Source organism: Phoxinus phoxinus (genome assembly GCF_949152265.1).
Source record: "Phoxinus phoxinus genome assembly, chromosome: 25".
Lineage (NCBI taxonomy): Eukaryota > Metazoa > Chordata > Actinopteri > Cypriniformes > Leuciscidae > Phoxinus > Phoxinus phoxinus.
Window position 1 is genome coordinate 2612015 of NC_136900.1, and position 10000 is coordinate 2622014.

General features: G+C 39.1%; 1 protein-coding gene across 1 annotated transcript in view; it reads left to right on the plus strand.

Moving 5' to 3' along the window:
- wwox (WW domain containing oxidoreductase) overlaps window positions 1-10000 on the plus strand; it is a 236378-nt gene that overhangs the window by 58952 nt on the left and 167426 nt on the right. The window lies entirely within an intron of this gene.

Genomic DNA, 10000 nt, shown 5'->3' on the forward strand with positions numbered 1-10000 from the left:
CAGTCTTACAGAAACTTACAGTAAACACTACATCAATACTGTAATGTTAGTTAGCAGGCGGGCGGAGGCTTCTTTAGCATAGCTATCATAGCATAAAGCTTATGTTAATAGAAAACACAACTACATTTAATAAAACATACTTACAAGTTGTGATCCATAAACAACAGATTGTCCCGACAAAGTGGGAATGAATGGTTCCATCTTCCGGGAGAAGCGTTTGTATGGAGTTAATATTGTGCCATAATTAAACAAACAAATCCAGCATTTTGCAAACAAACTCGATCTGCTTTGCAAAGGAAAAATTATAAACACATTCAATTTAAATAAATGTATATACAATTTTGTGTGTATATATATATATATATATATATATATATATATATATATATATATATATATATATATATATATATATATATATATATATATATATATATATATATATATATATTAAATACAAAGGTCAATTTCAGCGAAAATGCAGTGGAGTTACAAATATGTATTGTGTTTTACAAATATAAATAAATAGATAATATTTCACAAATAAATACAAACCATCCTACAAATTGCATGTAACCTTTGAACAAATACCAAGTCTAGTGCATACAAAAGCATATCTCTCTTTTATGATTGTGAGACCCTTGGCTTTTTATGAGATCTCTCGGCTCGATTTTCTCACAAATGCAGTTTAGCAACTTCCTCTTCTAAAACAGCAGATGGCGCTAAAACAGGGGATTAATTTACCGCTAGTCTCCCGGGAGAAGCACCGCCCCCTTTGTTGTGTGTTTCTGGGGGCGGGGTTTATGTAAATGTTAGGGTTAGTGATGTCACCAACCCAGGAAGAAGCTCATTGTAGTTCCTGTTTGATGTAGTCTTTAAAAAGCTATTTCTCTAAAAGAAAATCTCCATTTGCTTTGAACATTGAGCGTTGTAACTTTGCAGATGTTGTTTATGATCAAATGGCAACATTACACACTAACTAAAGTTAGAAAAGTGAAATCATAATCAACCAACCCTTTTTTAATATGCCTCACTCTTGAAAATAAAGGTTTTTATATTGCCATCTGTGGTTCCCATGAGGAACTTTTAACATCCATGACATCTTTCCATTCCACAAAAGCGTATTTATAGTGGAAAAAGGTTCATATTTTCGTAAATTCTTCTATAGCACCGCTCTAAAAAAACAACGTTTGGACCCTTTATTTTGAAGAGTGTAACTGCGTGTCCTGGATCCACATCACAGTCCCGTTCCTAGTCTTATGTTAATTACTTGTGTCTGGGAAATACACTGCATCCTGTCCACATTAGAGTGAATGGCCACTTTATTAGCGGCACTTCCTCTACGGGCAGGAAATGGATGTGGTTACGGCCCATCCATTAGTTCAAATGATTGTACAGCACACACACTCCGTCTACCTTTGGCGATCGGATGAGAACGTGCAATCCACAACAGAATAGCAAAGAGCTGCGCTGTCATAGATAGATTACCCAGAGTGCCCCAGCGCAGCCTCACGCTGGGATGTGGAGTTCAGAGCCGGCGCGCGGATGACGGCGCATGCGACGGGTTTCAGGATCAGCTTTCCCCACAGTAAAGCTATTCCTCTCTCTTTCTTTGCTATGTACAACACCAGTCGGTTAGTTAATACATGAACTGATGTTAACAAACATACCTTATTGTAAAGTGTCACCAATAACATGTGAAAGTATGGGAATTACTGTATGTAGTGACCAAACATTGAGAACTTTCTTTGTACCGCTATGCACTCTAGCTTTCTAAAGCATCATGGGAACGGTTTTATAATAATAATAATGATATTTTACTAAAATTATGACTCAATTATGCTGTGCACTTTTTGACCCATTTTTCTCCAGTCCAGCTAATAATAAAAAATAATGGTAACGCTTTACAATAAGGTTCATTAGTTAACATTAGTTAACTACATTAGTTAGCATGAACTAATAATGAACTGCACTTATACAACTTTTGCTAATACTTAAAATCTAAAAATACTTAAAATTTAAAAAACTAATTAAAATCTTTTTAACATTAGTTAATGAACAAGCAAAGATAAAAAACTTAACATTAACAAAATGAACAAATACTGTAACAAATGTATTGCTCATGGTTAGTTCATGTTAGTTAATACATACACTAATGTTAACAAATAAACCTTATTAAAGTGTTACCCAAAATGATCATCATCGTCATCATTATTTAATGCATTAACTAACATTAACTATAAACTTAACATAAACAACATAAACTATGACTTATAAGCTAAGCTATTTATTTGTTACAGTTTTTATTAATTTTTGTTGATGTTAGTTAAGAGTAATACATAATAATAGTAATTATTATTATTATTAGTACTACAAGCAAATTATATATTTTTCTACATAAATGAATACACAGGAATACAAATGTATTTGAATGCAAACACATTTCAAGCATATACTTATTTATTATAATATAAAATAATATAATATAAAGAGAATGTTTGCTGTAACGGCTTTTCTCTATAATAATATAATGTATTGTTGTCAGTTTTGTTCTTGTGAGAGATATATTATTACAATTTAAAGTGTAAAATGCAGTAATATATTACAATAATTACAACAGTAATAAATGTCAAATAAAAATATAGCTTTCTAATAAAATAAAATAAAACTAAACTAAAAAGCTAAACTAAAAAAAGCTTTCCCCCTTAATTATTTTTTTTTAATCTTAGGAGAGACAAAATATTCAAAATGAAATCAAACATGACCCATCCATTAAAACAAAGGTTTAAACTGTATGTTTGTAATGCAGAATCTGTAACTGATCCGGTTAGACGCTGCTCTTTCCCCGGAGTGAGTGTGTGTGTGTCTCCAGCTGCAGTGTGTGTCCGCTCTGTTTGCACACTCAGCGTTACACACTGAAGTTCGCCGGAGAAAAGCTCATCTCTCCGCTCTTCACGTGCCCTTGAAGAGATGTGTGCGGGCGCTCTCGTTCTCGTAAAATTCTTCCTCAGTTTCGCCCGTGTGTGCTCTCTCTCTCCCTCCACTTCTCAAGTCTTTTTCCTCTGAAACCCGGCCATCTGTCTAATTGTTCACCTCCGTTGCTTTAATGCTTTTACATGCCTTCTCCCTCCTCTTTCCAGGCAATAAACTTTATTTTCTTCACGAGACTTTAATCTGGCGTCCAGGTCGTGCGCTGGTTTCTGGACCGGCTCCAGTCGCTCTGTTCCTCGTGCTGGAGCTTTATACAGCGGCGTGCAGTTATGCGATACGATAAGCGATTACTAGAGTGATCTGAAATCCCGAATACATCGTTTAATATATAGTTATGCATGTAAATATATGTGTGTGTACAAATAGCATCTCTACTTGTCTATCTGGTGACATTCTTTAGCACATTAGAAATGATGAAATGGTCAATTATATGTCATCTATAGCTAGAAAGATGAGTGATTCACTGGCGATGGTAATATCTCAGGCCATTGAAACCATCCACCTTTCATTTGCATGATTTGTTCAGCCCATACCCATATGAGTGTGTCTTTATAGTGCCTGATTACCATCATGCCACGTCACATGACTGAAGAATGGACCCATTCCATCCTTAATGAAAAAACATATTTGTCTCTATGACCGCTCACTCCGGGGACCGCCAATGCTGCCTCAAATTTAGTCCCGGTCTCTCTGGCTTTCTTCTCATCCGGCGTGTGATAAATCTGTGCGCGCTCCAGTGGGGCAACACCGGCTGAGGAATAACCCTCCAGAGCGCTTGTGCCGGCACTTTAAAAAATAAACCTGTTTGTTGCATCTCCATCATACATTTATCAAATCATTTCAGAGCAACGCTCCGGCTTCTGTCGGCTCCCGCCAAACCAATTTATCTCCTTCTAAACAGGGTCTGTAGCTAAACATGGAGCAGGTGTCGTCAGTCAGCCACGCATCCCAGAATTCCCCCACTTCCTGCTTTCTCAGTGTCCACATTATATCCTGCTTGGGTTTTTGTACAGCTTAGTAATGCTTTATAGCCTATAAACTACGTATATATACAACAATTTGATGCAGCTCAAGGCTTTTTCCTCCCTAAAGTGGGCAGTCAGCTAAATCTGACCCATCTCCTCGTATCAGTACCTCAATTTTCTGATGCTTCAAGCAAAGTGTGCTGGGGAAATATTCATCTACCTGAAGGAAATGGTTTAGCGATACAAAAAAGTGTCATTTGATGATGCACTCATCTCATGTTCATCTTCATCTGTTCTTTTCATGACATGTCGGTCCCCTAAATCCCAGAGATGAAACAACAATGCTCTGAAACTGATATCAGACATGATGAATGACGGAGTGGCAGCTGGAGACTGTTTTCCGGCACTAAACCTGAAACCTGACAGATGACGCTGTTTTGTAACTCTTTACTAGATAAGTTGTATGCCATTTGCATCACAAAACATAAGTGCAAAAAAAAAATGGACCTATATCACTGATATTTCATACAATGTGCGTGTTTATGTGAGCAGAAAGATTGGCTAGCTTCGCGTAAGGTTTGTATTTGTATTTTTATTTTCAAGGATTTTATTGTCATTCCAAAAACATGGTACACGATCTGGAACAAAATTAGTACTGAGGTCCGGTTAAAACCATCTCAAGTCCATAAAAGATCAGCAACTCATAAATAAATAAATACAAATACACAATTGTACCCACAAATTTACACACTAAAACTTGAACAATTAGCAGTATAGCAATAAAAGTGCAGCATAACTCAAGACAAAAAGTTCAGTTTGTCATACATTAAAACCAATTATACTTTTGTAGAGTCATTTAGTTATTCCATTTGAAAAATAAGATGACTAAAGTCAGGTAGGAAAAGTTAGGGTTGGATCAAGTTATGTTAATATAATGAAGGGCTACAAAGACTTTTGGAATAGGAAACACCAAATAAAGCAGGACAGTAAGGCCAGAAATGTGCAATATGAAAGTAAACAGGGTCATATTTGATCTCGTGTTGACTTTACAGCATTATCGGTGTATTACCGCTAGTACACGTGGAGTTACGGGAGACCTTACTAACAGCGTGATTAAGCTGCGGTGTAGTGGAAGGTGACTGTGGGCTGTGCGGTTTGACAAGGTCCCCGTCAAGCACAGTTCCGCATTGATGAATGGTGTTTGGGGATGTGGGGTAATTTCTCCATGACAGGGTGTGGCTCTGGGCGACGTGACTGTTGATTGCTTGTGCTGTACACAGACTCTGCAGAGAGTGGACAGTACAGTATTGCAGTGTGTTGGTTAAGACTGGGCTGGTTATGCAAATGTTGCAGACTCGCTATCGGGTGGGGGTGACCACCTGGACAATTACTAACTGGACAATTAGTAAGAACCCTTGTTGTGCCCTTTAGCAGCGCACTTAACCCCAGGTTGCTCCCGGGGGACTGTAGCTGCAATTAGTGTACTGTAAGTATCTTCGGATACATCTGCTAATGGATAACAGTGGCCTGTACTTTTTTTTTTTTGTCTGTGAGTGAAAGAGAGAAAGTGAGTTGAGGGAAGGGCTGGATCATGGTCCTGTGTATCCAGAGGCCTCCCAAACGGGTTCCCTTTCCTTACCACAATTAAAGGGATACTCCACCTGATAATGAAGATTCTCTCATCATCTACTAACCCTCATGCCGTCCCATATGTGTATGACTTTATTCTACAAAACAGATAATATTAATAAATGGAAAAATAATCCATCTTTTTGAGTCCATATAATGCAAGTGGATGAAAATTTCATGGGCAAAGCAGATTTATTGTCAATAGTGTAGCGTGAAGCCCCGGTTACTCAGAGGTCACTTCCAAACCAAGCAGCTTTGTTTTGGTAAACCTGGTGAATTTGTGTGTCAAAAATCCGACAAACTTGAATGCGACGTAAAAGTCGTGTGGGGAAAGTTTTAGCCTCAAATGCCATCACCTGAAATTTAAGATATTGTTGGCTCTTTTGAGATGATTTTGTCGGTGGAACTTCGCTGTACAAAGGAAACTGTGCTTGGAAAGACAGGTGAAAGCTGTGACTTGACTACACACAAACCTGCTGTCAGTGTTGTACGTACTTGAGACTGGCCATGAGTTTGAGTCCAAGAGCGTATTGTAATGGTCTTGGTCTTGATTCGGACTCGACCATCCTCCGGTCTCGGTCTTGATTCTGAGTTGACCCTCTTCTGCTCTCAGTCTTGAATCGGACTCAATCCTCCTCTGGTCTAAGTCTTGATTCTGACTCGACCCTCGTCTCTGTCTTGATTCGATCTCAACCTTCTTCTGATCTCGGTCTTGATTCTGACTCCACCCTCTTCTGTTCTCGGTCTTGATTCGATCTCAATCCTCTTCTGTTCTCGGTCTTGAATCGGACTCAATCTTCTTCTGGTCTCGGTCTTGATTCGATCTCAATCCTCTTCTGTTCTCGGTCTTGAATCGGACTCCACCCTCTTCTGTTCTCGGTCTTGAATCGGACTCCACCCTCTTCTGTTCTCGGTCTTGAATCGGACTCCACCCTCTTCTGTTCTCGGTCTTGAATCGGACTCCACCCTCTTCTGTTCTCGGTCTTGAATCGGACTCAATCTTCTTCTGGTCTCGGTCTTGATTCGATCTCAATCCTCTTCTGTTCTCGGTCTTGAATCGGACTCCACCCTCTTCTGTTCTCGGTCTTGAATCGGACTCCACCCTCTTCTGTTCTCGGTCTTGAATCGGACTCAATCCTCTTCTGGTCTCGGTCTTGAATCGGACTCCACCCTCTTCTGTTCTCGGTCTTGAATCGGACTCCACCCTCTTCTGTTCTCGGTCTTGAATCTGACTCGACCCTCTTCTTTTCTCTGTCTTGATTCGATCTCAGCCTTCTTCTGGTCTCGGTCTTGATTCGGACTCCACCCTCTTCTGGTCTCGGTCTTGATTCGACTCCACCCTCTTCTGGTCTCGGTCTTGATTCGACTCAACCCTCTTCTGGTCTCAGTCTTGATTCGGTCTCCACCCTCTTCTGTTCTCGGTCTTGATTCGGACTCCACCCTCTTCTGGTCTTGGTCTTGATTCGACTCAACCCTCTTCTGGTCTCGGTCTTGATTCGACTCAACCCTCTTCTGTTCTTGGTCTTGATTCGGTCTCCACCCTCGTCTCGGTCTTGATTCGATCTCAACCCTCTTCTGTTCTCGGTCTTGATTCGACTCGACCCTCTTCTTTTCTCTGTCTTGATTCGACTCAACCCTCTTCTGTTCTCGGTCTTGATTCGACTCAACCCTCTTCTTTTCTCTGTCTTGATTCGACTCAACCCTCTTCTTTTCTCTGTCTTGATTCGACTCAACCCTCTTCTGTTCTCGGTCTTGATTCGACTCAACCCTCTTCTTTTCTCTGTCTTGATTCGACTCAACCCTCTTCTGTTCTCGGTCTTGATTCGACTCAACCCTCTTCTGTTCTCGGTCTTGAATCGACTCAACCCTCTTCTGGTCTCGGTCTTGATTCGACTCAACCCTCTTCTGGTCTCGGTCTTGATTCGACTCAACCCTCTTCTGGTCTCGGTCTTGATTCGACTCAACCCTCTTCTGGTCTCGGTCTTGATTCGACTCAACCCTCTTCTGGTCTCGGTCTTGACTCATACTCAATCTACTCTGGTCTCGACTACATCACTGCCCTCTGTAGCTCAGTTATAATGGAACATGTAAACACTTGATTTCAGATTCCAAATCATATTTACCCACCCCTAAAATAAATAAATAAAATTTGCTAACTTTCATTTATCCTTCTACATGTCAGACACCTCTGTCTGTCAAAAACAGCCGTTTCCTGGGAGAATAGGCTCATGAAGTGGACCAGACTTTGCTGATAACAAAAGTCTGGCTTGTGTCAGACATGTACAGTCTGTTAACCAACAGTACCACACATCAAACCTACCTGTTCTGGTTTGATATCTGTCCAAATCATTTAGTCATCAGTCTTCACATCTGTCCTCTTGTGTTTCCCAGCAGCTGTTATTTCCTGTTTTCCAGTTTTCACATGCCATACACCTGCCAAACACGGCTAGCGGAGCCTGACACACAATAACTCAGGCAACTGCTGCACATCATTCACGCAGCAATCAGTCTAACCGGACGCTCGTCGTCGATCATCTGTTGCGTAGCCCTCAGGTGTGCATATGCAGTGTTTGCCAACAATCAGTCATAAAATACATGTTTATCCTAGCCACAAGTGAACCCCTATTTAACATATACTTGTTTTCAAGACCCATCTGAACAGCCAAGTTTTGGGTCACAACCTGCCATTAGGGAAACACTGAGATAAATCACATTGGATTGAGACTATAATCTCCAGACGGACTCTGAGATCCTTCTGAAATAATTATCCATTTGCTCTGACATCGGTTTCTGTTGTTCGTGTTTGCCCTGTGGCAGTTTCAGAGTAGACTTATGCTGTCTACGTCTCAGTCTTATCGCATAATCACAGCGCCCCAGCCAAGGACGGCAGGCCCACAGGCTAAACCTGATTTAGATAAATAAGACCTGTTAGATGGAGTAGCTTTGCACTACTGACAAATAAGCCTGTCTGTACCAATAAAACGACGTGTGTGTGTCTGGGTGTAGTTGTTTTTGCTTTTCCATAGGGGGACCAAATGTGCTTGCAATTGTATTACATATACATACCTCTTTCAAAACATTAAAACAATATTAATGTTCCAAACATTTGGCTGGTAGTGACATATAAGATGCAGACTTGCAAATGTACTTCATAGAAATCCCAGTCATGACTTGCTTTATTTTAAAAACTTGTAAGGGTCATTTTAAATTTTAATGCACTTATAAAAAATAAAAAAAACAGCATGTGTGTGAGTGCTTATGCTTGTAAATCTGCATATTGCTGCATATTGAACTTTTGTGTTGGAGTCATTAGATGGAAGCCAATAAGTGGGCATTTTGTTGGGTCAACACAACTTCCTTTTTAATATTATATTGATGGGCTTTAATAAACAAGTGACCTAATTTTTGTTGTGCGATAACGCTGAAACAAACATCTCTGGGTATTAGTCAAGCCCCATTGGACAGTAATAATCTGATGAAAAGTGATGTTGAACAGTTATTGTATATCTTGCATTTTGCCATCGAGGGCGTATGACAAGACTAGACATGATTGCTCTGAAGTCTTTATAGGACAGTAGCCATCTAGAATCGTCTACGCCACTAATTGCGCAGCGGCTGATTAGCAATTGTAAGTGGACGGTGGACGATAGGAGAAATGCTGATGGGGTGATTTTCCTGTTAACCTGGTGGTGTGCTGTACATGGCATAATTAAATTGCCCCATGTCTCCTAACCCCACTGTAATATTAGCAGAGTTTATACAGTCATTCATCAAAAAATCCCTCATCAGAGATGCCGTACAGGACTAGCGGAACCTGCTAGGTTAGCACACAGCTGTTTGTGTCGAGAAGGAAACCCTGAGAACAGTCAACCGAACACCTGACATCTCCTTTCTCAGCACTTATAGCTCTCCTAGCTTACTCATAACTGCTCTTTTCTCTAGTTCTGATTATTTAGTTGTTATATACTAATATTTGACTTTGCATTATCTTACTTGGTTATTACATGGTTTCAATATTTCCACATTAAATACTGAATTTAGTTGAAATCAATTTCAGTTATTTTTTGTGTTTTTGAAAAAATTCCCTTCTGCTCACAAAAGTATTATATAGATATATATGATATATTTTGCATACAGAATACTCTATTTAAAAAAAGTTAAATAATAATTATTATAGTTTTCAATTTCAGTAATTTTTTGTGTTTTTGAAAGAATTATCTTCTGGTCACCAAAGCCGTATATGTATATATTATATATGCATATATATTTTCTATTATATTATATTAACCTATATATAAATACAAAAATTTAAAAGTAAAATAATAATAATAATTGTTGTTAGTTAGTTAGGTAACTGTTATAATTTAACATTTCCATCATTTTTTTTGTTGTTGTAAATTTAGCAAATTTGAAGA